This window comes from Cnephaeus nilssonii (genome assembly GCF_951640355.1).
Source record: "Cnephaeus nilssonii genome assembly, chromosome: 16".
NCBI lineage: Eukaryota > Metazoa > Chordata > Mammalia > Chiroptera > Vespertilionidae > Cnephaeus > Cnephaeus nilssonii.
In genome coordinates, this window is record NC_137087.1 from 44,086,085 (window position 1) to 44,110,849 (window position 24,765).

Below are 24,765 nucleotides of genomic sequence, written 5' to 3' on the forward strand. Positions count from 1 at the left end.
TGTCAGGCTTGTCACTGAGGCCGACTTGGATATTCTGACCCCAGCAGAGTTTCCAGATGAATGCAGCTGCAAGAGTGGATGCAGCCAGCACCATGGAGAACAGAAGAACCTCCCACCATGAAAAATGTAAAGTCCCCAAAACAAAAAACAATGTTCTTTTTAACTACTAAGATGTGGGGTGGTTTGTGCTATAGCAATAGATAACTGAAACAAATAAGGTGTGTACTACTATAGTGGACACTTGAATAATGAATTTTCCTTGTATAAGTGGACCATGCAGTTCAAACCATATTCAAGGGTCACTGTATTTTCCATCTGTGGTTGGGAATCTGTGTATGCAGAGGGCCAACTTACGTTTTATGTGGGTTTTTAAAAATGTATATTTTATTGATTTTTTTTACAGAGAGGAAGAGAGAGGGATAGAGAGTTAGAAACATCAATGAGAGAGAAACATCGATCAGCTGCCTCCTGCACACCTCCTACTGGGGATGTGCCCGCAACCAAGGTACATGCCCTTGACCGGAATCGAACCTGGGACCTTTCAGTCCGCAGGCTGACGCTCTATCCACTGAGCCAAACCGGTCAGGGCTTATGTGGATTTTTTATTGTGCAGGTGGTTGGTGCTCCTAACTCTCGTGTTGTTCACAGGTCAACCATATTTCCTTATTTTACAAATGAAAAAACAGAGGCACAGAGGGGTTAAATAAGTCACCAAGGATTAAGCCACTGAGTGACAAAGCCAAGGCTTGAACTGAGGCATTCTGGCTCCAGAGACCACACAAATAACCACTAGGAATTGGTAAACTGAAAAGTCCCTCAAAGATGTCCTGGAACTAATCCCTGGAATCTGTGAATATGTTACTTTACAGGTGAAAGGGATTTTGCAAATGTGATTTTGTTAATGATCTTGAGTGTGCATACTATAATCACAAAGGCCCTCGAAGGAGCGGGGCTGCAGGGTCAAAGGCAGAGAGGAAGGTGGTGTGATGCAGGGGCATGAGCCAAGGAATGAGGACAGCACCTACAGTGGGAAAAGCCAGGAAACAGATGCTTCCCTGGAGCCTCCAGAACACCTGTCAACATCTTGAGACTGACTTTGGGCTTTTCACCTCCAAAACTGTAAAATAAGTTTTGTTGTGATAATTTATAACAGATGCACTAGAAAACTAATACAGGGGACCTCTCCTATCTAAAGGGAGCTGGACCCTTCCCACAGGAGCCAGCCAGGCCAGTCTCCTTGTCTCCTGTCACGTTTCATGTCTCTGCGCTTCTCTAGTTGTTGAAAATCCCCTTTCCCTCCATCTATTTAATTCATTTCTGCCCACTTCCTCCAGGAAGTCTTCTCTGATCATCCTAGCTCACACTGTTCTCTCTGTCCTGTCTCTACAGCACTTGATGTTCTGTACCTTCTTACTCAGCACTCACTAATAACAGTGCTAATGTGCTGGCGGTCAGCCCAGTGACATTTTTATGAGTGTGAGTCATCGAATCTGAGGACATCAGGCCATAGAGGCCCCTAGAGAGTCTATCCCTTCATCTTATGGATGATGAAACTGAGTCCCAGGGAAGGGAAGAAAGCCACTTATCCAAGGTCACATATTCAGGGCTTAAAGACAGGCCTTCTGACTTCAAATTCATAAGCTCATTCATTTAGCAAGTGCTTATCAAGCCCTCATTATGGGCCCAGCACTGAGTTAGGTGCTGGGAAATCACTAATGATCATAAGCGGGTAAGGTCTCTGCTCTCACAGTGGCCTCCAATTTGTAAGACAGATCAACATTTATGCAATAATCAAACATGTATAATTATTCACCATGATAAGTGTTCGGAAAGGAAGTTTCATAATGCAGGTTGTGGGAGTGCAAAACATAGGGAACAATTTTAAGCAGGAAAATCAGGAAAGGCTTCTCTGAACAGATGACCATTAAGCAGAGAGGTGAGAAATGGAAAGTTGAGTGCACTAGATCTTTATAAGGGTAGAGGGAAGGAGAAACGTATTTTAGGCTGAAGGAATGATGTGTGCAAAATCCCAGGAGCAGGAGGGAGCAGAACCAGGGGTGGGGAGAGAAGCCCAGGGTGCCTGGGGAGTCAAATGGACAGGGAGAGAGGTAAAGATGAGGCACAGAAGTCCACAGAGGTCAGACCACAGGGCCAGGAGGCAGTAGTGAACTTTTGATTTTAATTCCACTGGCCAGGGGAGGCCCCAGGAAGGTTTTAAGCAGGGCAATGACATGTTCATATTTGAATTTTATGGTGTTTTCCCCTCAGCCAGGGCCTTCTCTTATCTCTATAGACATGTTAGAGATCATTATTATAGGGAGTTTTATGCTGCTCTGTATTCCACTCCGTGTCTAGCCTTGTGCAAAGCAGGTGCTCCATAAATAGGTGTTGATTAACCTCTCAGCAGCATGTGACGCTGTTGATCATTCCCTTCCTCTTGAAGCCCAGGTCTTTGGCTTCCGTGCTGCCGCATGCTCTGGCTTCTCTCCATCCTCTGACCACTCCACCTGTCCCCCTACCACCACCACATTTAAGCATTGTTTCATCTTCATCCTCTTTTTTCTTTGTCTACACTCTCCCCTTTGGTCATCTTCTTGCCTCCAACAAAACTGACCTCATCCTTCTGGGCAGAACTTAAGTTCCATGAGAACTGAAACTTTGTCTGGTTACTGTTGCACCCCCAGAGCATGGCACACAGCAGGCACCCAATAAATTATTTGATGGAAGTATATACTATGTGATTGTTTATATGAAGCTCAAGAACACGCACAATCAATCTGTGATCAATGTCAGAATAATGGTTATGGGGAAATAATGACTGGGAAAGAACACAAGAGAACTCGCGGAGGGCTGGAAATCTTGATCTGGGTAGTGGTAACACAGGTGTCTGCATATGTAAAAGTTCATTGATCTGGAAGCTTAGGATTAAGTTCTTTACTATATGTGTGGGATATCTCAAGAGGAAGGTAAAAAAAATAATGCAATATCACCACTCTCCTGCAAGGGAATTCCTAATTCCTTACTGCTTTACGTGTCCACCTAGATGCCCATCTCATGGTCTTACCCAACCTCCCAAATCAGCTCTTCTCCTGAGTTTCTGTTCCCAGTGTTGTCACCACTATGCTCCCAATTATTCAGTTTCCACACCTCAGAGCCATCTTACCCATATGCCACCTCTTCTTCCCTTCTGCCTCAGCCAGCTTTCCAAGACACATAAACACAAGTGGTCCTGTGGTTACACAAGACTTTAACCCCCTGCTGTTACTCCTTAAATTATGCTAGATAGCAAAACAAAACGTATGGCAGGGTGGGGGTAGGGAATCTAATCTAGTCACAGAGATCTTTAAAAGCAGGGTTGCCCTCATGAAGTTTGGCTCAGTGGATAGAGCATCGGCCTGTGGACTGAAGGGTCTTGGGTTTGATTCTGGTCAAGGGCACATGCCCGAGTTGTGGGCTCAATCCCCGGTAGGGGATGTGCAGGAGGCAGCCGATCAGTGATTCTCTCTCATCATGGATGTTTCTCTCTCTCCCTCTCCCTTCCTCTCTGAAATCAATAAAAATATATTTTTTAAAATAAAAATATAAAAGCAAGGTCTTCTCTGGCTGCTGGCAGAAGAGGAAGCCAGAGACATTCAAGGCAGAAGAATATTGCACTGTTGTTGGCTTTGAAGATGGAGGGGCCACATGCAAGGACAATAAGAGTGAGTCCCAGTTAACAGCCAATAAGAAAATAGTGACCTAACTTCTACAACTGCAGGGAACTGAATTCTGCCAAGATGAGTTTGAAAGTTGATCTTCTCCAGAGCCTCCAGATAAGGACCCAGACCAACTGACACCTTGATTTCATCATCGTGACTAAGAAAGAAGCCAGTTGAGCCCACCCAGACTTCTGACCTATAGAAGTGAATTAAAATAAGTGTTGTTTGAAGCCACTAAGTTTGTGGTACATTGTTACAGCAGTTAGAGAGAACTAATACATACCTTAAATCCTGTATAGTCACATGGCCTTTGTATCCATCCCTTCCTTCCCATTACTTTGGTCCCACCATGGCTTAGACTCTCTGACCTCACTTCTACCCAATTGAAATATTTGCCTCTGGGCTTCTCTCCCTAAACCCATCTATCCATTGCTGAAAGATTACTTTCCAAAGTCACAACCCTGATCACATGCTTCTTCTGCTCAAAAAGTGTTGATAACAGTGTAGCTTGGTGGTTATACTCTAGAACCAGAATGCAGGGTGTAAATCCCAGCTCTGCCTCTAAGTAGTGGATGACCCAGAATAACTTGCTTAACCTCATCCATAAATTGGTAATAAAAGTACCATCTCCATAAGGTACTTGCAAGAGTTAGTGAGATATGCCTGCAAAAAAATAGTTATGCATAGTCTAGTATAGGTCAGAACTCTACTCTGTGAATGGTGGTTCTTTCAAGGGCTTTAGGTGGCCAATTGATTAAACTCTTCAACCTGAACTTACATGCACTCCTGCACACACACACACACACACACACACACACACACACACCACTACAGCCTTTTCTCCCACTCCTCTTCTGTTAGTCCCATCCCTCCATCTTCATCGCCACTCCCCTCGTTTATATTATCACCCAGTGGTCTCCTCACTGATTCACATACCTCCACTCTCTGTGGCCAGGAGGGACTGCTGAAAACACAAGCCTGATCATGTCACTTGTGGAACTTAAACCCTTCCCAGGTTCCCCATTGTTTTCAGTATAAAGTCCAAAATTCTTCCCACAACCAGCCAGACCCTGGACAGCCTGGCCTGCCAATATCTCCAGGCCCCTCCCCCTGCTCTCTGCACTTATCCCTCTTACTCATCAGGCTCCCTCCTGTGACTGGGACATCCACCTTGTGTTCCTTCTTCCTGGAACAGTCTTTCTTTCCTATTTGCCTCAGTAACATCTATTGTCCTTCCAATTCTGATCTTAGTGAGGACTTCCTCCAGGAAGCCTTCTCTAACCTCCCTGACTAGGCCAAACTCCTCAATTAGAGGCTCTTGGAGGCCCCTCTTCAGACCTCCTAGAAGTAACTCATACCTCTTATTTAATTGCCAGGAGCTCCATTAGGACTGGGACTGTTTCTGTTTCTGATCACCATCATGTCCCCAGGACAGAGCACAGTTCCTGGTCCAGAATTTGTGCTCAATAAATGTTTGTTGAAGGGATGAATGAATGAAAGGAGTACAAGGACTCTGCTTTAGCTAAACTGCTTTTCCCACAGATGCTTTCTTGTCTCCACCCTTTGTTGACTCATATCCCTCCACCTGATATGCTCTCGTGCCAACTCTGTTCTTCTGTAAATTCAACCCACTGCTGGTAGTCTCGACCAAGTAAAATTGACCAATATTTTGGCTTTCAGTGGCTTCTACCTCCATCATTCCCCCTGCCCTGACCAAGAGTATCTGTAGTTTGTATTATTTCTTTCTGATTATGAAAATAGTGCATGCACATTGTAGAAATTTTAGATAACACAGATAATGCAAAATATAAAAGAAAAAAGAGAAACATTTCAAATATCACTTCCCAATGATAATTGCTGATTTTACTATACCATATGGGGTAAAAGTAGATTTACAGTTGTTCATATGAAAAATAATACAATAATCTTACCTAATAATAGACAAACATGTAAAATTGACCGTACCTCTGCTACACCACCAGCCAATCCGGAGTGGTATGCAAATTAACCAAACAAAGATGGCGGTTAATTTGCATACTAAGCCGCCGAGTGATGGGGGTGGGATGCTTGCGTCATCGCCCTACCCACGGTTCTCAGGGCCTCTGGCAGCGTGGAAAGGAGGGCCCAGAGCGGAAAGAGGTGGCTCTGGGGCCTGAGTGGAAAGGGGCTGGGGTGGATTGGAAAGGCGGTGCCAGCAGCCAGGGAAAGGAAAGCCCATTCCAGCATGAATCTTCGTGCATCGGGCTTCTAGTTAATAAATAATCATATAATAATAAACTCTGTTTTGTGTGCTCACAACTGTAAACCTACTTATTATGTCCCACCCATAAATCCACCCATTTTCCATACATAAGCATGGAAAATTTTTAAACTTTACAACAAATTAATGAGGTTCATATTGTTCTCAAATTACAAAAAAAAAGTTTCAGATAAATTCAATAACTTGCTCAAGGGCACCTAGAACTAGTAAAGAACTCAGAACTAGAACAGAGCCCAGATTGGGACCTAAGACTCCAGCCTCGCTGACTCAAGAGCCCCTGGCTCTCTCTGCTGTGCTCACTGTCCCTCCCGGCCCTTCTCCCTCTCCATCGCTTACTCCCCTTACATCACTGCTCTCTCCCTTCAAGCCCAAAGCCCAAACTCCCTCTGACACATTCCCTTTAACCCAATCATTCCACTTCACTTTGGCATTTTTTCTAGTAATAGAAGACCACTTTCAACCTAAATGTCCATCAATCTGGTTTAATAAGTAGCAATACATCCTCACAATAAAATACTACACTGTAAGCCAATCAATGATTCTCTCTCATCATTGATGTTTCAAGCTCTCTCTCCCTCTCCCTTCCTCTCTGAAATCAATAAAAATATATTTTAAAAAAATACTACACTATAAGAATAAGGGATGTCTTCATGCATTACTCTGGAATAATCTCTAAAGTAATTTGTTAACTAAAAAATGTGTATAGTTTGCTATCATTTGTGAATATAGAGAATATTTCTATATGTGTGTACAATATTTCTATAGACAAAAATGATACCAGTATTTGCTTCTGGAAAGAAGAATATAGAGATTGAAAGTGAAGGGGGAGAAGGGACTTAATTTTCACTGTATACCCATGTATAATGTTTAAATTTTTGACATACCCATACATTTAATAAGTTTTTTAAAAAGCAAAAAAAAAAAAAAAAAAAAGATTAAAAATTCCAAGTTTTCTCTGATCATCCCACTGAGCTCATCTTTACTTCATGTATGTGAAAGTCTTGGTACATGGGTGAGCCCTGCTCCCTCTTTCTACTAGTATAGCCTCCCAAGTGAGGCTCACATATCAACCATTTTCAGAGACCGAAGACTTCGTCTTCTCCACCAGACAAGTAGGATCCTGCAGTCACTTGAAGTTCAAGGAAAAGGCTTTTGTTCTAGCCCCAGCTCTGCCATCTGCGAGTTGTGTAACCTTGGAAAAGGCATGTCCCCTCTCTGACGGTAGATTCTGTCTCCTCCATCAAGTAGGTGAAGAGTTCTCCATCAGCCTCCTAACTTCAGATAGTCTGTCCCCTCTGCCTAGAAATGGGAATCACCCCCCTTTCCTATCTCGGTAGCTCCTAACTATCCTTCAAGACTCAGCTTCACGCCACTCCTGAAGGAGGACCTCCCTAATCTCTTAGTTGAGGTCCTGTTCCCGTGCTGTGGCTTCTCCATCACAAGCTCATATCACGTGGTGGGCATGACTTGTTCAGTGTTTGCCTCCCCAGTTAGACTACAAGCGCCATGAGGACAGGAACCGTACTGTGTTTATCATGCCTAGCACAGTGCCTGGCACATGGTTCGGGCTCAGAAAATATTTGCTTTGAGAATAAGTGAGCCACATCACCCTCGTCCAGACCCTCTCTTCAGTTCCTACTTTCTTATTTTATTGACTTTTAGAGAGGGGGAGAAACATCGATTTGCTGCTCCACCTACCTATGCATTCATTGGTTGACTCCTTCATGCGCCCCTACCGGACCTAACCGCAACCAGGACTACACTCCAACCAACGGCTCCAATCAACGGAGCCACCGGGCCAGGGCAGATCCTACAAATTAATAGACTTTAGCAGGCTCCCTCGGCCGCTCATGAAAGAAGGGTGTCACTGGGGATGGTGCCTCTCCAATCCTGTTCTTCCCCTAAAGTCTCTCAGCCGGCCTGGGGCATCAGAGCCTGTGATCTTCCTCACCATCACAGCCTCCAAAGCAAACTCCTGCAGGTTCCAGTCCCATCCAGGTCTCTCCCTCAGGGCAGGGCCCCACCCAGGCCAAGGCCAGGCCCCAGACCCATTCCCTGCCCCCAGCCCAGCCTGAGAACATGGTGGCCCAGCCCAGCCTGGCAGGCCGGGCCCATCAATCGTGCTCCCAGGGGTACGAACCAATTTCTCTTGCTTTCCTGAGCCTGTCTCCCTGGCGGAGCCTGGAGGAGCCTTCAATCGCATTAATCCCAGGCTGGCGGCGGTGACGAAGACGGATTTCTCCACCAAACGATCCATTTGTATCTCTCGTGCACTCACTTGGTTTTTTTTCTGTGCGGATGTTCAAAATATCATGAAAAAGGCGTTAGTCGGGTAGCTGTGGCGCAGCGAAATAATAGAGTGATCCGGCAATGCGCTCCTGACCTTGCAGGACAGCTAATCCATCCGCACATCTATCTTAATTATTCCCGGTTACAAAAGAGAAACTCCACCATTCATTCATTCCAGACTGGCAATTCCATTTTCCACCCCCACTCACGCCCCGTCCTTTCTCCACCATTCCCCTAGCCAGATAGCCCATTCACCAGTGCGGCAACAGTCTCCCCTCGGCACCCCAGTCTCGCCACTTCTGAGCCCACCCGAAGGCAATCCAGGGCCTCGCCCACTGATTCTTGAGCGCAGAAGAGAGGCACTCTAGCTCCCTTCCCCACAAATCTGACCAGTCCACCGGAGGAAGACTAGCTACCAGCTCAATGAAGACTCAGCAGGGACACACACACACACACACACACACACACACACACACACACACTGGCAGCCATAGACTCATCCGGACTCTGACATTCAGACCTCCTCTCGTACAGACATTAGTAGACAGACCCAACCCAAAGCAGACCATTTTAACTCTCCTGCTGCCCTGGCACAGATGTTGGCACAGATGCCAGGATGGGCATTTTGACTAAGGGTGGGTGCCATGGGGGATGACTTGGTCTCCCTGCCTCCCATCCCCAAGGCCAAAGACCCCACCCACTGTATCTTCTCAGGCTTCCTCATTTGTACAACCTAGGCAAGTAAGAGCCGGAGGAGCAAGGTGGAGCGTGGGAGAGGGAGAGAGTAAAAGAGGGGGAGTGAGGAGAAGGGAGAGAAAAAGAAGGAAAAGGAGGATGGGGGTGGTGTGGTGAGAAGGTCATTGACATGATATGTGAAAGTGTCTGTTTGTGTAACACAATTTGAGCTAATTGTGTCAGATTCACTTTGGGGATGCCTGTGCCAGTCTCTAAAGCCCTTTCTAATTCTACCCTTAATGTACAATTTTTCAGATCCCTCATTCTAATGATTCTAATGCAATCAGCAAAACTAGGCATGTAATTGTCTTGGCTCTGTGCTTGGCCATGGTGGCTCCTGGGAACCCTGGCTCCCAGTTCCCGTGCTTCCCCCACCAATCCTCCCCTCTCTCCGTTTTTTACCTCTCCATTCAGCCTCGGTCAACTAGTACAGAGAGAGACTTTTCCAGCTCCAGGGGCTGTGGGAGAAAAAGGAGGCGTTTCAGTCCCAAATCTGAGTGAGGAAAGGACACAGTGTGTCTGTCTAGGCCTGAACCGGGCAGTAGGGACTGTCTGCGGGCCCAGCCCTGGGTTCAGAGGAGGGGGGCTTCCTGGAAGAGCTCAGGGGCTCTCCTCCGCTTCCCAGAGCCGCCTGGGCTGGGCCTGTGGGGCCGCGTGCAGGGGAAGGGCCATTTGTCCTGAGACAATGGGAGAAAAGGGGTCTCGGAGCGGCTGTTGAGAGTCAATTTGTAGTAGTGACGGCTGAGGTTGCTCCAAAGGCTGGGAACAGCTGGAGCTCAGGGTGACTGATGGGTGGGCCCAGGAGAGGGGCCATCGGTCTGGCAGACACAAAGGCCCCGATGGTGTGCGGGTGGGGCCTGTCAAAATCATTAATTGCCCAAGATGGGAGCCCCTGACTTCAGATGGGACCAGGGGGTAGGGGGAAAGAGGTCAGGAGCCTACCCCTCCCTCCCTGCAGCCCCTCTTAGGCAACTCAACTACCCACACCCCCCTTATTTACATAGACACCCACCCCCAGCCTTCCAGGTCCCTGGCCTCACTCCACTGAGACTCCAGGTTCCCGTCCTGTTTGAGCGGCTCTGGCTCTGGGGCCAATCCTGGGCCTGGCAAGGCCTCTCCAGGCCTCTTTGAGAGACTCGCCCACCCCCCAGCTTTGCATTCTCCACACAGCGCTTCTCGGGGAACAGAACAGCCTCAATTCAGGACCAGGAAAGAGCGCCCCTCCCTTTCAAAGGGGAGACACTGAGGCCCATGGTGATTTCTCCCGCTTCTAGCTCTAGACCTTCCCCAAGGGGGGCGGAAGGGCAGTGTCACCAGGAGAAGCCCGCCCCCTCCCCACCTCCAGCCCCTCCCCCGCCCCGCAGCTCTCCGGGGGGGAGCGGGAAGCAGTGACCCAGCCAGGTGGTGATGATGCGGCCGGCCGCCTTGGTCACTCTTGGCCGCTCCCCGAGCGCAGCCCGACCCGCCTCGCACGGGTCACGGCGCCGGCAAAACTCCCTGACACAGAAACGCCGCAGGGCGTGCGCGTGCCGGGGACGATCCTCCGCCTGATGGGAAGCGACAGCTCTGCTCCGCCCCCCTCCGCTCCGGTCCCTCCCGCCGCTCCTCCCCTGCTCCGGCTCACAGGCCCGCTGCAGGCCCAGCCCCAGTGTGTGCCCTGGCCCCCGCGATCCAGCCCAACAAGTCGCTGCCCAGCCCTCCGGTGTGTCCCAGGACGGGAGAGGGGAGGAGGAGGAGCTGAGTTGAGGGGGAGTGGGGACAAGAGGGACACCCGGCGAGGCACAGGGCAGCTGTCAGTGATGGCAGGGGGAAGCAGACAGCAGCCAAAGGGGTTGTTTGCAGGACACGGCTTCCGTTGTCACCGTGTTCCCATAGAAAAAAAGACTGGAAAGAAACATACCAACTTGTACTGGGAGCTCTCCTGGGTGTGAATTCATAGGTGGTTTTCCTTTCTTCATTTTGCTTATCTGTGTCTCCTGGGCTTTTGTTTGTTTGTTTAGGGGATTTTTTTTTTTTTGTCTTTGCATGTTTGTTTGTTTTCAATAAACATATCTTGTGTGATTTCCCCCCAAAGTTTTAAAAAGCCAATCCAGGACAGGGGCTGCGATTGGAAACGCCCACCCAGACTCCAGGCCCTGTCACTAACTCGGCCACAGGGAGGGAGGCTAGTGCACTGTGGATGAGCTGGGGTGTCAGATCAGGCTGAGGAATGACCCCTCACCTCCAGGGGCCCTGATCCTCCTCCCACTTCACCTACAGGGGTAAAGCATGTGTGTGGGGGCGGGGGGGGGGGGGGGGGGGCTGGCCTTAGGAGAAAGGCCCAGATGTACAAAAGTAGTCTCTCAGCATTTCCTCACACACGGACCCTCAAACACTTTGGGGCATGCTGCCACGCTGCCACACATCCACACACATTCACACATGTATTTACACACCTGTAAGCCTATCCTTGTAGACATGACCACACAACCAAGAACATACTCATTCACAACCACAGGCTCCTACAAGCACTGGTGGCCGTCCTGTAACCACAAACTCAGCATGTCCTTCTCAGCCCCAGACAAATGCTAGTCATGGCCTCCTGCTCGCAACCTTCCACCAGCCCACACCCATCAGGGAGCGAACGCCTCATTCACCTCCAATGCCCTGATTCATCCTTCCGCAGCTGTTTTTCTGCTCACCTCCAGGTAACCTCCTCCTGGCTATCAGCCTCTCCTATCCCTCTCCCCAAGGCTCCTACTCCACTTCTTAGCTGTGAGAAATGAGGGGAAATTTGCATGCTCTACCACCTGACTTCGGTCCCAGGTTTGGTATGGAAAAAGGGCCTGAAAGAGAAAATGAGGGATCCCCTATGAAGCCCCCCAGAAAGAGGCCTATATGGGATCCCTGTGGGCCCCCGAGGCTGTGTCTGGGCCCTTCCTGCTTCCACCAGCGGACTGCTGACCATGCCCACAGAGTCTTTCCCTTCCTCGGCTCCTCCCTCACTCCTGCCCATCCTTTGTGGCCTAGTCTGGGGTCCAGATTCCCCAGGAAACTTCCCCTCCTGGAGCCGCCAGCCTAAGGCCAGGCCGTCCACTGGCAATCCTATCCCCTGATTGCACCCCTCACTGAAGTGATATTCCTTCACTTTTGATTCTCACCCTAGCTGTGAACCCTGTGAGGGCCTACAAAACAGGAGCAGATCTTCAATGCATCATGCATTCCCCACCCCTATCTGCCTGGCATTCCCTCCGCTGGCTCCTTGAGGAATGAGCTGGAGAATGTGAGTATGGCTTGTGTCTTCACTGTTGAGTGGGACCTGTGTGAGTGAAGAGGAGGTGGGAGTAGAGGCAGCCACAGGGCGTAAGTGCCTGCTGCCTGTTTCCTCTGTGAAAGTACTAACAACCAATACATTCCTCCCAGCTACCCTGAGTGGGAGGTGTCCACTTTATACAGAAACAGAGGCTCACAGAGGTGACATTATTTCTCTAAGGTCACAAGGCTGGGAGTGACAGAGCTTGCCAGACTGTCAGTCTCTAGGGCTGGGGATACTAACTGCTTCTGCCTCCCTGGTCATGGCCCAGGATGGTGTGGTGGGGAGGAGCTGCTTTCTGATAACCATGCTGCCCCACCCCCACCTCTCCAGGGTGAGGGAGTTTCTGGTCCCCTCTTCGTGATGGGCCCTAAGTCTGTTGCCTTCTTCTCAGCTCCTTACTTTGGCTCTAATTCCCCTTTATGCCTTCTCTGCTATATCATCTCTGCCCAAGAGCACCACCACCCCAGTGTTCCTTTGGTCTTAAAAACATTTCCGTGAACAAGAAAGCAGGGGCTACAGCCTTGGCTCCGTCACTGCCTAGCTGGTGGCCTTGAGCAAATCACTAATCACAAATCTTCTCTGGCCATGGTTTCCCCATGTGTGTGCTGTCCGAGGTTCCCTCTGGTGCCAGTAATCTGGGCTCCAACCCCTGGTGAGAGGAGGGCAATAGCCAGCACCTTCCCCAGCCCCACCCACCCCCAGACCTCCCAGGAGGGGTTTGGGCTCCAAGAGGGCTGGGAAATGCTGTGAATTAATTACCATCAGACCTCCGGCCGCTGTTCATCTCAGTAAACAAACATTTTAATACGCAGTAATTAATTACATCTGCCACACCGACCCTCCTCTCGTTCATCCTTCTTCAGCTTTTCTTCTGTTCACCCTGAACCAACCTCCTCCTCCCAGTTGGAGCCTGAGAACCCAGGCAGGGCCCCCTCCTACCACTTCCCCAGCCTTCTGCCCCCCCCCCGCCCCGCCCCGCCCCAGGTGCAGGTGCTCACATCTGCCTCACTACTCTGCAGCCTTTTGTTCCCTTTTCTGGTTCCCTAACACCTGTCTGTCTTTCTGACAGTCTTTTGTCTCTAGTTCTCTGTGCTTGGACCTCCCCCCACCAACAAAGTCTGATGCCAAGGACACATTCTGGGAGGCCAGGAAGATGAGGAAGCCAGTGGATCTGCCCCCAGTTCCCCAAATACATGCGCATGCCTTTCGACTCCTCAGTGGCCCAGCGCCAGGCTACTTTACAGGGATTGTCTAAAAGCCAGAACAGACCCATTTCCAGGAGTATCCCTCCTGGCCCTACGAGCTCCCAAGAGTCCTCCAGAACCCAGTCCCTTCTCCTGCCCCACCCCGCCCCCCCGCCTCCACAGCAGCTCAGTGTGAAAAGCACGGAGTGGACACATCCGCCCAGGTAAGCCCACCTGGCCACACCACAATACCTTTGCACCACCTCCAAGAACCAGGAGTACCAAGATTGCATCCACTCCCCTGCCTCAGTACTCGCCAGGGGTAGGCAGCCTAGCATGGTGGGCATGTGGTACCCAGCCCGAGGAATGGAGGGTACCCCTTTGCTAGAGAGGTTCATGGTGTCCTGTCTGGAGTCTGGTGGGAGCGGGAGAGTGACCAGCAATGGGTCAGAAGCGAGAACCCCCAGCTGAAAACGAGACGAGGGGGACCAGGTGCCTAGGGTTCGGAGCGGCAGGAGGGTGAGAAAAGAGCCGGTGGCGGGAGAGTTACGGCCCAGCCCGGCCACGCTGGGGGAGCCGGGAGCGGGGTGGGCGGGGTAGGAGGGGCGCCACCAGGCGTGGCGCGGGGAGCGGAGCAGAATGAAATGCAGATGCAAAACGTGCTCGTAAGAGTTTCCTCTCTCTCCCCATCTGCCAAAGCCGAGATTTTAATCTTTAATCCATGAGCAATCAGCGAGCAGCGGCGAATGGCACATTACAGATGTTTTACTGTCGCGGGCGCTCGCAGCCTCCGCGCTCCGCACAGGCGCGCCGGGCGCCCGGGCCCCGCCTGTCCCCACCCCTCCCCCTCTGGTCCCTCCCCCTCTCCCTTTCCCTGGTAGTCATTTAACAATTTCCCCCTCACTTGCTCGCTCCTGACCCGCAGTGGAGGTGGGAGTGGGGCGCAGGACCATTAACCCTTCCTAGCGGACCTGGTGGGGGTGCACGCGGGGGCACTGGCCCGGCACGGCGGGGCAGCACTCAGCATCGCTTTGAGGCAGATTCTCAGCCGCGTCCAGACTGGGAGGCACAAAGACACAAGCATCGAGTGCCCCATAGATGAGCAGTCCTACCCCTTCGTCCCCTTCCCGCCCTACCCCAACTGGGGGTGGGGGTGGGGAGGAGAGGCCGCTGGTGGCTCCTTCGATTAGCGCTCCAGATGTTCAGCTGCACTAGGGCTCGGATTGATTTCCAGATGTTGGGTACCTCTGTTCTCACGTGTAGGACCGCTATCCCCTCTGTATGATGAGAGAGGAGAGTACTTTAGTAGTCAGATCTGGAAGACTCTAGGGAAATCTGACCGGATGGAGTCTTAAACAACCAACTGATAAAAAACTCACCTTACCACTTGGGGAGTTATTCCCTCTGCAAAATTGGGGCAGAAGTCCCTCCCACTTCTTGGAGCATGAGGAGGAAGGTGGAGACTTTATCAGGTCCTGCATCCAATTTGCTCCCTCAGCCCCCATAGGATTCCTGAAAGCCACAGGGATATACTCTTCCCCCAGTTCAAAAATCCTTAGCAGTGATCCCAGTGTGCAAAGACTGGTTATTTGATTAGCATCTGTCCATACGTTCCATGAGACCAGACTGTGTTTCACTCCTGACAATTCAGTGTGTATTTCATCCTGGGTCTAGCACTGGGCCTGGCACATAGTGGATGTTCAATAAATATTTGTTGACGGAATGAAAGAGCTCACGTTGTCTGCTGTGGCCACAGATCACACTTCCTTGTGCCATTATCAGTGGAGATAGGCCCTTCACCCCGCGCACCTGAGCATGCACACACAAGCCCCCTCCACCAAGCCCAGGGTCTAGGCTCCTCTGACTTAGCCTTCACCCCCAAATTTTGGACATCCTTCCCCTTCCCCTCTGTGGACCCCTTCTGTCTGTATGGCCACAGACACCATAACCCTGAAACTCCCCTTCCCTAGTGGTCCAAATGTACCCCCAATCCCAACCCAGCCCCAACCTAGTCCAAAGCGTCATCTCACTAAGCAGGGTCCACCCCTCACCGGGGCTCCCCACTCCGGCCCAAAGGGCTTCTGGTTTTCTGAGAAGAAAAAAGAAGGGCAGGATGTAGAGACTGGAAACGCGGGAGATAAAAAAGGTGGAAAAGAGAACAGTCGCTTGAGAGGAAACCTAGACGGAGGACGAGATCCAGAAGAGAGGCAGGAACCGAGAGGAGCCTGAGAAAGAGAGGACAGAGGCCCAAAGAGGGAGAAGAGTGATCGCAGGGGCAGCCGAAGAGGCCCAGCCAGCCAGCCAGACGCAAGGCAGTAAGAGGGATGGAAGCCTGGGAGGGTGGCTGGGGTTGGAGGGAGCCGCAGTGTCGGGGAGGGTCGGAGACGGGGGCAGCGGCCCGCAGCCCGCTCTGCACCGTCTGCTGCAGCCCCGGGCCTCGGCCGCAGGGCCCACAGGCGGGCCAGAGAGGAGGCGGCGGCGGTCAGGGAAGCCGAAGTGAGAGACCGCAGAGCCGCGTGTGTGTTTTTATTATTATTATTTCTGATTAAAGAGGAATTCATCTCGTCTCTGCCTCCTGCCAGGGGCCGAGGCGCCGCCATTGGGGTTAACGGTGCGGAAGAATACAAAAAAATTTCATTGAGGAGGATTATAAAAGTTACTAGCTGGAACATTAACAGAAGAGTAACTTGTAAAAAATGCAATATTACAATATTCACAAGGACGGCAGAGCGTGGTAAAGCTATAAAATTCAACATTAAAATCTTCCACAGCCTAGATAACCTAGTTAACAAACATGGTATTGGAACTACTTTCTGTTGGAGCTGAGGGATACGAGCCGGGGGCTGATCACACCGAGGCAGTGGGGGAGGGGGGGAGGGTGCCGGCGGGCGGTGGGCGGGGCTAGCCAGGGTTAGCCCCGCCCCGCCCTAGCCTCAGCCTCCCCCCCAGGAAAATGGGGAGAACCTCCAGTGAGTGTTGGAGGGAATTGCCTAAGGAAGCACCTCAAAATCTCGGCTGGGGCTGTACAGTTGTGTGGTTATTTTGTGTGTGAAGGGCTAATTAAAGCTGACAATTCAGTGTGTATTTCATCCTGCTGAATAGGATATACATCTCTGTAACTGCAGGTTATGCATATAAAATGTATTTTAAAAAGATTGTGTGTGTGTGTGTGTGTGTGTGTGTGTGTGTGAAAGTATGCATTCAGAGTGCGATATGTGTGAGTGTGCTTGGACCTAGGGTATGTGTGAGTATGTGTGTACCTAGGGTCTCTGTATGTATGTTCTTGAGAACATCTGCATGGAATGTGTGTACCTAGGGTCTCTGTATGTATGTTCTTGAGAACATCTGCATGGAATGTAAATGTGTATGCAAGGCACAGAGCTTTGGGATGCAAAGTGTGTATTTATACCATGTATGGATGCCAAGTGAGTCTCTGTGTAGGGTGTATGTGTATATACATAGAATCTATATGTGGGTAAGATATGTGCCTAGATAGCATAGGTATTTGTGAGTATATGTGTGTGCATGGTATATTCATGTACAGAATACGTACGACATTACAAGCATATTACATATCTTTTTGCAAGATTTGTTTATTTAGAGGATATGTGTTTACATGGTTCTGTGTGCATGCATAAACAAGGTGCATATATCACAGGGCATTAGGTGGTTGTGAACACAGGTTGTGAGCACAGAAAGTATAATATATCTGCTATGTGTGCAGAATATGTATTTATGCATAGGCTCTGGGATAGTGTACATGTATGTGTGTGCTCAGAGCATTGTATGTGTACATGTGTGTAATGTGAGTGTATGTGAGCAGAGTGGATGTTTGTGAATGTGTGTGTCCAGGTATTTTGTGTGTGTGTGTGTGAACTGAATATATATACACACACATATATGTGAAATATATTTGTGTGTTGTGTTATATGTGTATGAAAATACGCAGAAATTATGTGAGATGTCTGAGCATGTAGAGTGTTTGTGTCTGAAGATGCAGACACAGAACATCTGTTTCTGTCAGGCCCCAAATACTTGTAGTGTGGTGGTTAAGAGCACAGACTCTGGAGACAGGCTGCTGGAGATTGAATGATAGTTTTGTCATGACTAAATGTATGATCTTGGACAAACTTAACCTCTGGCTGCTTTAGCTTCCACACCAGAAAAAATGGGATTAGTAATAGCACCTACTTCATAGCATTGTTATTAGGATTAGATGAGTTAATAATACTTGTTGTGGCAGAATAATGATGCCTCCCCCCAAAAAAAATTCCATATCTGCAAAACCTATGAATATGTTACCTTACATGGCAAAAGGGACTTTGAAGATGTGATTTTGTGAAAGATCTTGAGATGAGAAGATGATCCTGGGTTATCCAAGCAGACAGCCATAACTAAGGTCCTTATAAGAAGGACCAGGAGTATCAGGGTCAAAGAAGGACATGTGAGGACAGAAGCAGAGGTTGGAGTGATACAGCCATGAGCCAAAGTATGAGGGTGTCTTCTAGGAACTGGAAAAGGCAAGGAAACCGATTGTCCCCTAGAGCCTCCAGAAAGAGCACAGCCCTGCCAACCCAGAGTGTCAGACTTCTGAATTCAAGAAATGTAAGATAATAAATGTGACGTTTTAAACCACTAAGTGTGTGATAATTTGTTAAAGCAGCAGTAGGAAATTAACACACTTGTAGAGTGCTAGCAACAATGCCAAGTATAGAGCAAGTACCTTATGAATGTGCGTTAAATAAATTCCTCAAGGTGATGCTTGAGGCCCTAGGGGAGGCCTAGTTGGTCAGTCTGTCGCCAGATTTGCCATCCCCAACTAAGGCTATCTCCGGCTACCCTGCGACCTCCATGATTCTGGATTTTGCCAGAGCCTGTGATTTGCCAATATTAGTATGGACACATTAGGGGGGGCTGAGGATACTCCCTCAATATCTGCCTGCTTCTTCCTTAATCACACGCTGGAACTCATACTAGGGATTTAGGCCTGTGGCTGAGGGAATTGGGGGCAGATTGACAATCTTTGAATCTTCAGGTTCACTTGCTTTTTGGCCCAGACTTGGCAGGAAGACAAGGTTGTTGTGGGGTAGGGAAACTTGTGTGGCAAGTTGATGCCTTGAGAGCCTGTGGAGTGTACAGGTCCTTATGCACAGAGAGCTACATCAGACCCTTGATCACATTCAGCCATAATATTAGCCACCGATAGGGGGAGTTCTTGTTCAAATGCCATGGTTCTCCCCTTACCTCTCAGCTTCTTTTGCTGTCTTATCTCCAGCTTGGGGCCCCTGCATAAGGCTCCCCCGTCATGGTTCCTAGATGGGGCCAGGGACTTTGGTGACATTGCTATGAAACAATGGAATAAGTGTGTTAGTTTGCACCACAATATATTTTTAATTCTTACAAGTATGTGCATATGCACGCACATATGTGTGTGATGTGTGAATCTCAGTTTCTTCATCCACAAAAAGGGAACACTAATCTTTTCCTGCTTTCCTCACTCGAAAGAGAACATGCTATACAGTCATTTGGTATTGTTAACGCCTGGGGCCCTGGGGCCTTTTCTCACATTTACTTGGAGAAAAGAAGCAACTCTGGTTGTTCTCAGTCATGGGCAGTGCAGGGGTTTAATAGAAAGGGCAGGTCACAAGGAATCTGAAGGCCCATTGCTAACAAGGAGATATCCATGTCTTCTCACCTTGGAAGAGGACACAGGAAGTCTGTCCCCCGAGGGCATCTGCTCTGGGGCTGTGTAGATGTGTTTGGATAAACATGCACATAGGTCCACACGATACAGGTCAGTGGACACTCATGGCAGGCCCCAGAGAGGTGTGATAGAGCATTCTTGGGATTGTGGAGTTCTCTCTTACACATTGTTCCATGCTTATTTTTTTCACTTAATTCACCTTGGAGATCTTTCCATATCTATAAATGAAGATTCATTTCATTCTTGATTAAGGCTGCCTAGTATTCTATTGACTAGATGTGCCATAAGTCATTTAACCAGGCTCCTACTAGTGGACATTCAGATCACTTCTAATCTGCAAACAAAGCTGCAGTGACTATCCTTGCACATCATCATTTGTTCATCTGAACAGTTAGGATTAAAATAAAATTTTTAAAAAATAATTTCCAATGAATTTCCAACAAAAGCCAAGATTCCTGATTGCTTTTAAAAAATCAGACAACTGTGCCCTGGCTCAGTTGGTTGAAGCATAGTCCCGTACATCAAAAGGTTTCAGATTTGATTCCCAGTCAGGGCACATGCCTAGGTTGCAGGTTCGATCCCTGGTCAGGGCATGTACAGGAGACAACCAATTGCTGTTTCTCTCTCTCTCTCTCTCTCTCTCTCTCTCTCTCTTCCTCCCTTCCTCTCTCTAAAATCAACAAACATAGCCTCAGATGTGGATTTAAAAAAGTCAGACAACTTGAGATCACTGGTCCCCACTTATGCATGACAGTCACAGGCCTTGCCCTCTCGAGTTGCCCCAGAACCCACTTCCTGTTGTCTTCCCAACTCTTCGCGTGTGCCCTCTGTATTCATAAACCCCTGGTAAGACTTATGATATAGCATATGCAAATAGTGTCTGGTAGCCAAGCAAATACTCAGGAAATGCTGTTGTTCCTCTTTCACGGGGAATTACTCATCTACAGTTTTTAGAAGGAGCCTGTTTGGTTCACACACATGTGGGTGGGTTGCATTCTTATATCATGTAGGGAACTAATGGTCCAAACAGGAAGAGAAGCCATGCTCACAGCCCCCCCCCCCCTCGCACACACACACACACTCACAGACAAGTGGGTCTGAAACCCCACAGCTCTGGAAGAAGGGAGGGAATTCCTTCACATATACCCTGCCCCAATGAACAAAATTAAGACTAATCTGCTTGCAAGAACTGTGCTGGCCAACATAGTAGCCATTAGCTACAATGAAATAATCAAGCCAAATGAACTTAGGTTTAAATGAATAAATAAAATGAAAATTCAGTTCCTCAGTCACATTTGCTACATTTTGAGTGCTCAGTTGCCACATGTGGCTAGTGGCTGCTACATTGAACAGTGCAGAGAGAGAACATTCACCATCACAGAGCATACTACAGATCAGCAGTGCTCTAGACCGAAACCCATGGAGACAGAGACTGGGCATCTCTTGCCCACCACTGTACTTCCCATGTCAAGCAGAGAGCGGACACAGAGAAGGCATTGTTGAATTAGTGACCGAGGGATGAATGAATCAGCCAACCAACAGCCCACAGGAGACATAGCCACAGGCTCCTTCACAGCAACTCATTGAGGCAGGCTTTTGGTAAGAAACTGAGGGTAAGCTAGGGGACTTTAATATAACCCTGGAGCTTGGCTTCCCTAAGGGAGGTCAGCAGGGTCACCCCAGGACTGAGGCCTAGAAAGGAAGCAGTCGCCCACCTATTGCTTTTTGAGTCAGAAGCCTGTGTTCTGAATATTCCTGCTGTCACTTTTTGTGGTCTCCCTCCTTAGAACCTGAATAACCTCCCTTCTAAAACATCTCAGGGTCTATGGGCCTGGAGTGGGGAGACCTCATTAACCCCGGGGGGTCAGTGCAGAGCAAGCTGAGATCTTGTTGGCTACAGGCACATCCCCCCACTTAAGCCAGAAGTTATTCCAGAGGTTGTGGTGCCTGACCTGTTCCAGCCTGAAGTGTATGCATGTGCTGAGAGAGAGGGGAGAGAGATGAGGGGGGCTGAGAGTCTAGGTAAGAGGACATGAGAGAACAGTGTGTATCTGCACACCCGCAGGTTTGCAGCATGTGTCTTCCTGTGCCTGCGTACCTATGTGCATTTGCATGGATTGGGGGCACTGTGTGTGGTAGGAAGCTATGTATGCAGTAGGGGGCTGTGTGGTATAAGGGGGGCTATGTATAGAGAGATGGCTACATTAGTATGATTAGGAGGCTGTGTGTATGGGGTATATTTTGAGGACTGTGTGTGTTGGGAGCTGTGTGTGGTAGGTAGCTGTGAGTGTATTGGTGGCTGTGTGTGTGTGTGTGTGTGTGTGTGTGTGTGTGTGTTATGAGTTGGGTGTGTGGCTATGTGTGTGTTATGAGTGGTGTGTGTGTGTGTGTGATTGTACTGTGTGGTGGGCATGAACATGTGCCTAGTATGGCCCTGCTTCATTTCCTCAGACTCTTGGATGTGGGCCTGAGCTGACCCCTGGAATCCACGTGGAGCCCCACCGTGGAACACTTCCTAAGTCCAGGAGGGTGGGAGCAAGCCCTCCTGTCACAAACAGCTCTTCTTGCTTCTTGATTATGGCCGGGAAATGGGGGTGCTGGGAGGGAAGAAAGCAAAGACCCAGAAAGACAGGTATGGAGATGGAGAGACAGAGAGGGAAGACCTGACCAGGCCCTAAAAACCAGAGTGGGATGGGGGGGGGGAGGAGAGAGAGAGAGAGAGAGAGAGAGAGAGAGAGAGAGAGAGAGAGAGAGAGAGAAAGAAACAGAGAGAGTGGTGGGGGGAAGCAGAGACAGTGGTTCAGAGGCCAGAGGCTGGCTGGGGCGATGGGGGTGTGGTGGAGGGAGAAGGGGCGAGGGGAGGGGGCTCGGCGGAGGAATTGCCTCGCCGGGTGGGCGCTGGGGCGCTCCGAGCTGCGCGGCTCCCCGGGGAGATGGCAGACACTTTGCGGAGATGTTACTCCGGAGTTGGAGACGATGATAAATATGATAATTTGTATAAAATCTGAATGGGTCTTGTTTTCAGGGAGAATGCCTCGGATGATGAATGGGCTCGGCTCTCAGATAGATGGCTGATAAAAAGTGTATTGGATTGTTGAGAGCGATTTTAATTCTCATTCTGTACCTGCAGATGCCCGGCCCGCGCCGGCCTCCTCCTCCCTCCTGCCCACGGCGCGAGCGGCCGGGCGGCCCGGCCGGCCTCGGCGGCTCAGGAGGCTTCTGAAATGACTCTAATTACAGAGTTATTAATTTTAAGAGGAGGGTGAGCGGGGGGTTTATGATTATTAATCGAGTGCCTGCGCTCGGTGGGCGGGGCGGGCCGCGGGCAAGCTTGCTCTGAGCGCGGAATACTCCCAGGCCGGCCGGGCAGTTCCAAGCCCAGAGGGCTCCGTGGCGGCGGCGGCGGCCAGGCTCGCTATGGACTCAAGATGTGGGGGCCCAAGCCTTCTCACGCACTTTCTTCACCCCTCACCCCCACCCCACCCCACCCCCAATCCGACCCTCAGAGTACCCCGATACAAAGGACGGCTCCCAGGGTAGGGCTCTGAGCTTCCTGCAGGGCTGGGGAGGGCGAGTGGCCCTGCAGCCTTACAGCGTTGGCTGGCTGGTCGCAGGATCCAGCTATTTCCAGATTCAGAGACCCTGGCCTGGCCCTTGCGCTGGCTCTGTGCCAGAGAGACAAGTGGGTCTGAAACCCCACAACCCAGAGGGTGTTGTGCCGGGGGAAGTACCCCGCCCAGCTCCCAGCTCCCACAGGTGTTGAGGAGGGCCTTGAACCCCTGACTGACGAAGGAAGAAGTGCGAGCTCCTTTAAAGGCATACGATATTAACAATTACATTTGGGGGGATCTCTATTGTGTGCCAGGCGCGGTGCTGGGCGCTCGAATGCTCTAATCTCCCCATACGGAAGGGATGAGCCTCCCACTGCTCAGGTGGGGAAATTTTTAGAGTAACTTGTCCTTGGGAGGGGATACATCTGCTTCAGGGATGCTGCAGGCAACAGTACCACCACCGCCACCACCTCTTCCAACCACTTCTTTCCTTGAGGTGTGTTGGGGGGAGGAGGAGGGGGAAGGAAAAAAAGGGGGTAGCAAGAGAGAACACTAATTTATATCCCTCCAGTCACCTTCATCCTAGTGTCTTGTCTCAATGGCCTGGCGGACTGCCTAACACCCTGTCCATTTTGAAGGAAGGTTTTCAAAAGACTAGGCTGCAAACCAGGAAGGCAGTCACCTCAAAGAAGTGAAATGGTTGTGCTCCATGGTGCTGGCACTTTAGGAATATCTGCCTGGCTACAGTGACTATTTTAAAGAACGCACAGGTCACGTAGAAGAGGCCATTCTGTGTGGAACTGGTAAAAGTCCAAAGTGAAATCCCTCCAAATATAGGCCTAGACCCCTCCCCCCTCCCCCATTCACACATATTCATTCTTGCCCTGTCTACCTGGATGGGTTAAAGGAGGGCACAGAGCCTCCACAGACCTACATTATTCCTAGGTCTTCTTCAACTTCTGTCTTATGGCAAAGATAATTCCTGCTCAAGGCGGGGAAAGAAAGACCTCTGTGGGCTAGAGAAGTGGAGGGGGGGCTGTAGGGTGGTTCCAGCATGTAGGGGGAGGCAGCTGTCCGGGCACAGTGAGGTCAGTTCTGAGAACTGCCTGTCCTGTGGACTCAGTGGAGCTTGAAGAGATGGTGGCTTATCAGTAGGGCCCTCTGTGCTCCTCTGCAGTTCTCAGGGTCCCCTGGCCCAGCTCACGGGGATCGGTATGGGACAACTGAGGCTAAACCTGCATGTGTGGCATCAGCACCAGTCCAGGGAACTCTTGTCTGTGGCTGGTGCTGAATGAAGATCAGGATCCACCAAGGCCTCACAGAAACGGAGCCTAGCTGTTGCGAGGCATGAAGGGAATCTCCCCATATTGAGGCTGCAGGCCTGGAAGAGGGAAAAGCCAGATGCCCACAGAGAGGGACAAGGCCTGGCTGGAAAAACTCAGAGTATCCCGACACAAAGGACGGCTCCCAGGGTAGGGCTCTGAGCTTCCTGCAGGGCTGGGGAGGGCGAGTGGGCCTGCAGCCTTACAGAGTTGGCTGGCTGGTCACAGGATCCAGCTGTTTCCAGATTCAGAGACTCTGGGCCGACAAGAAGAGGGGAGAGCATGGAGGTGGTGAAAGGAGACTGGTGTGAGAATCTGGAAGACAGAGGGGAGGAGGGCTCCTGAGTTTTACCAAATTGATGATGATGAAGGACCGAGTCCCTTCAGACCCACCCGACCTCCAAGCCACAGCCGGTGTCTCTTCTCCCTGTGACTTCCTTTTGGGCACTAGGAATATCTAGTATAGCGTGTCCTAAGAGTGTGGGTTATGAAGGTAGTATCTGGGTACAGATCCTACCTTTGCCACCCACTGGCTGTGTGTGGACAAGATATTAGAACTCTGTGCCTCACTTTTCTCATCTTTAAGATGGGGTTAATAATAGGTGAGGATTATAGAATTAACATATGTGCTGACAGACAGTAAGCCCTCAGACTTGTTAGCTGTTTTGTTGCTGTTCTTAACATTGCTCAGCTGGGCACCTGGCTTTCCCTCTGGATTGACTTCTCC

At 50.0% G+C, this 24,765-nt stretch overlaps 1 long non-coding RNA gene across 2 annotated transcripts in view; it reads right to left on the reverse strand.

The window, feature by feature from the left end:
* Nucleotides 1-8,119: 8,119 nt before the first annotated feature.
* The window catches only part of LOC307112826, a 29,527-nt gene continuing 12,881 nt past the window's right edge, over nucleotides 8,120-24,765 (reverse strand). Inside the window, exons 2-4 of one of the 2 annotated variants that reach the window (XR_013814757.1) lie at nucleotides 18,706-18,804; nucleotides 9,385-9,440; nucleotides 8,120-8,248 (exon numbers count right to left, since the gene is read on the reverse strand). This is a non-coding gene — a long non-coding RNA (uncharacterized lncRNA). Of the gene's footprint in view, nucleotides 8,249-9,384; nucleotides 9,441-13,714; nucleotides 14,739-18,705; nucleotides 18,805-24,765 lie in introns of those variants that run through there. The other variant, XR_013814758.1, reaches the window with a different exon arrangement.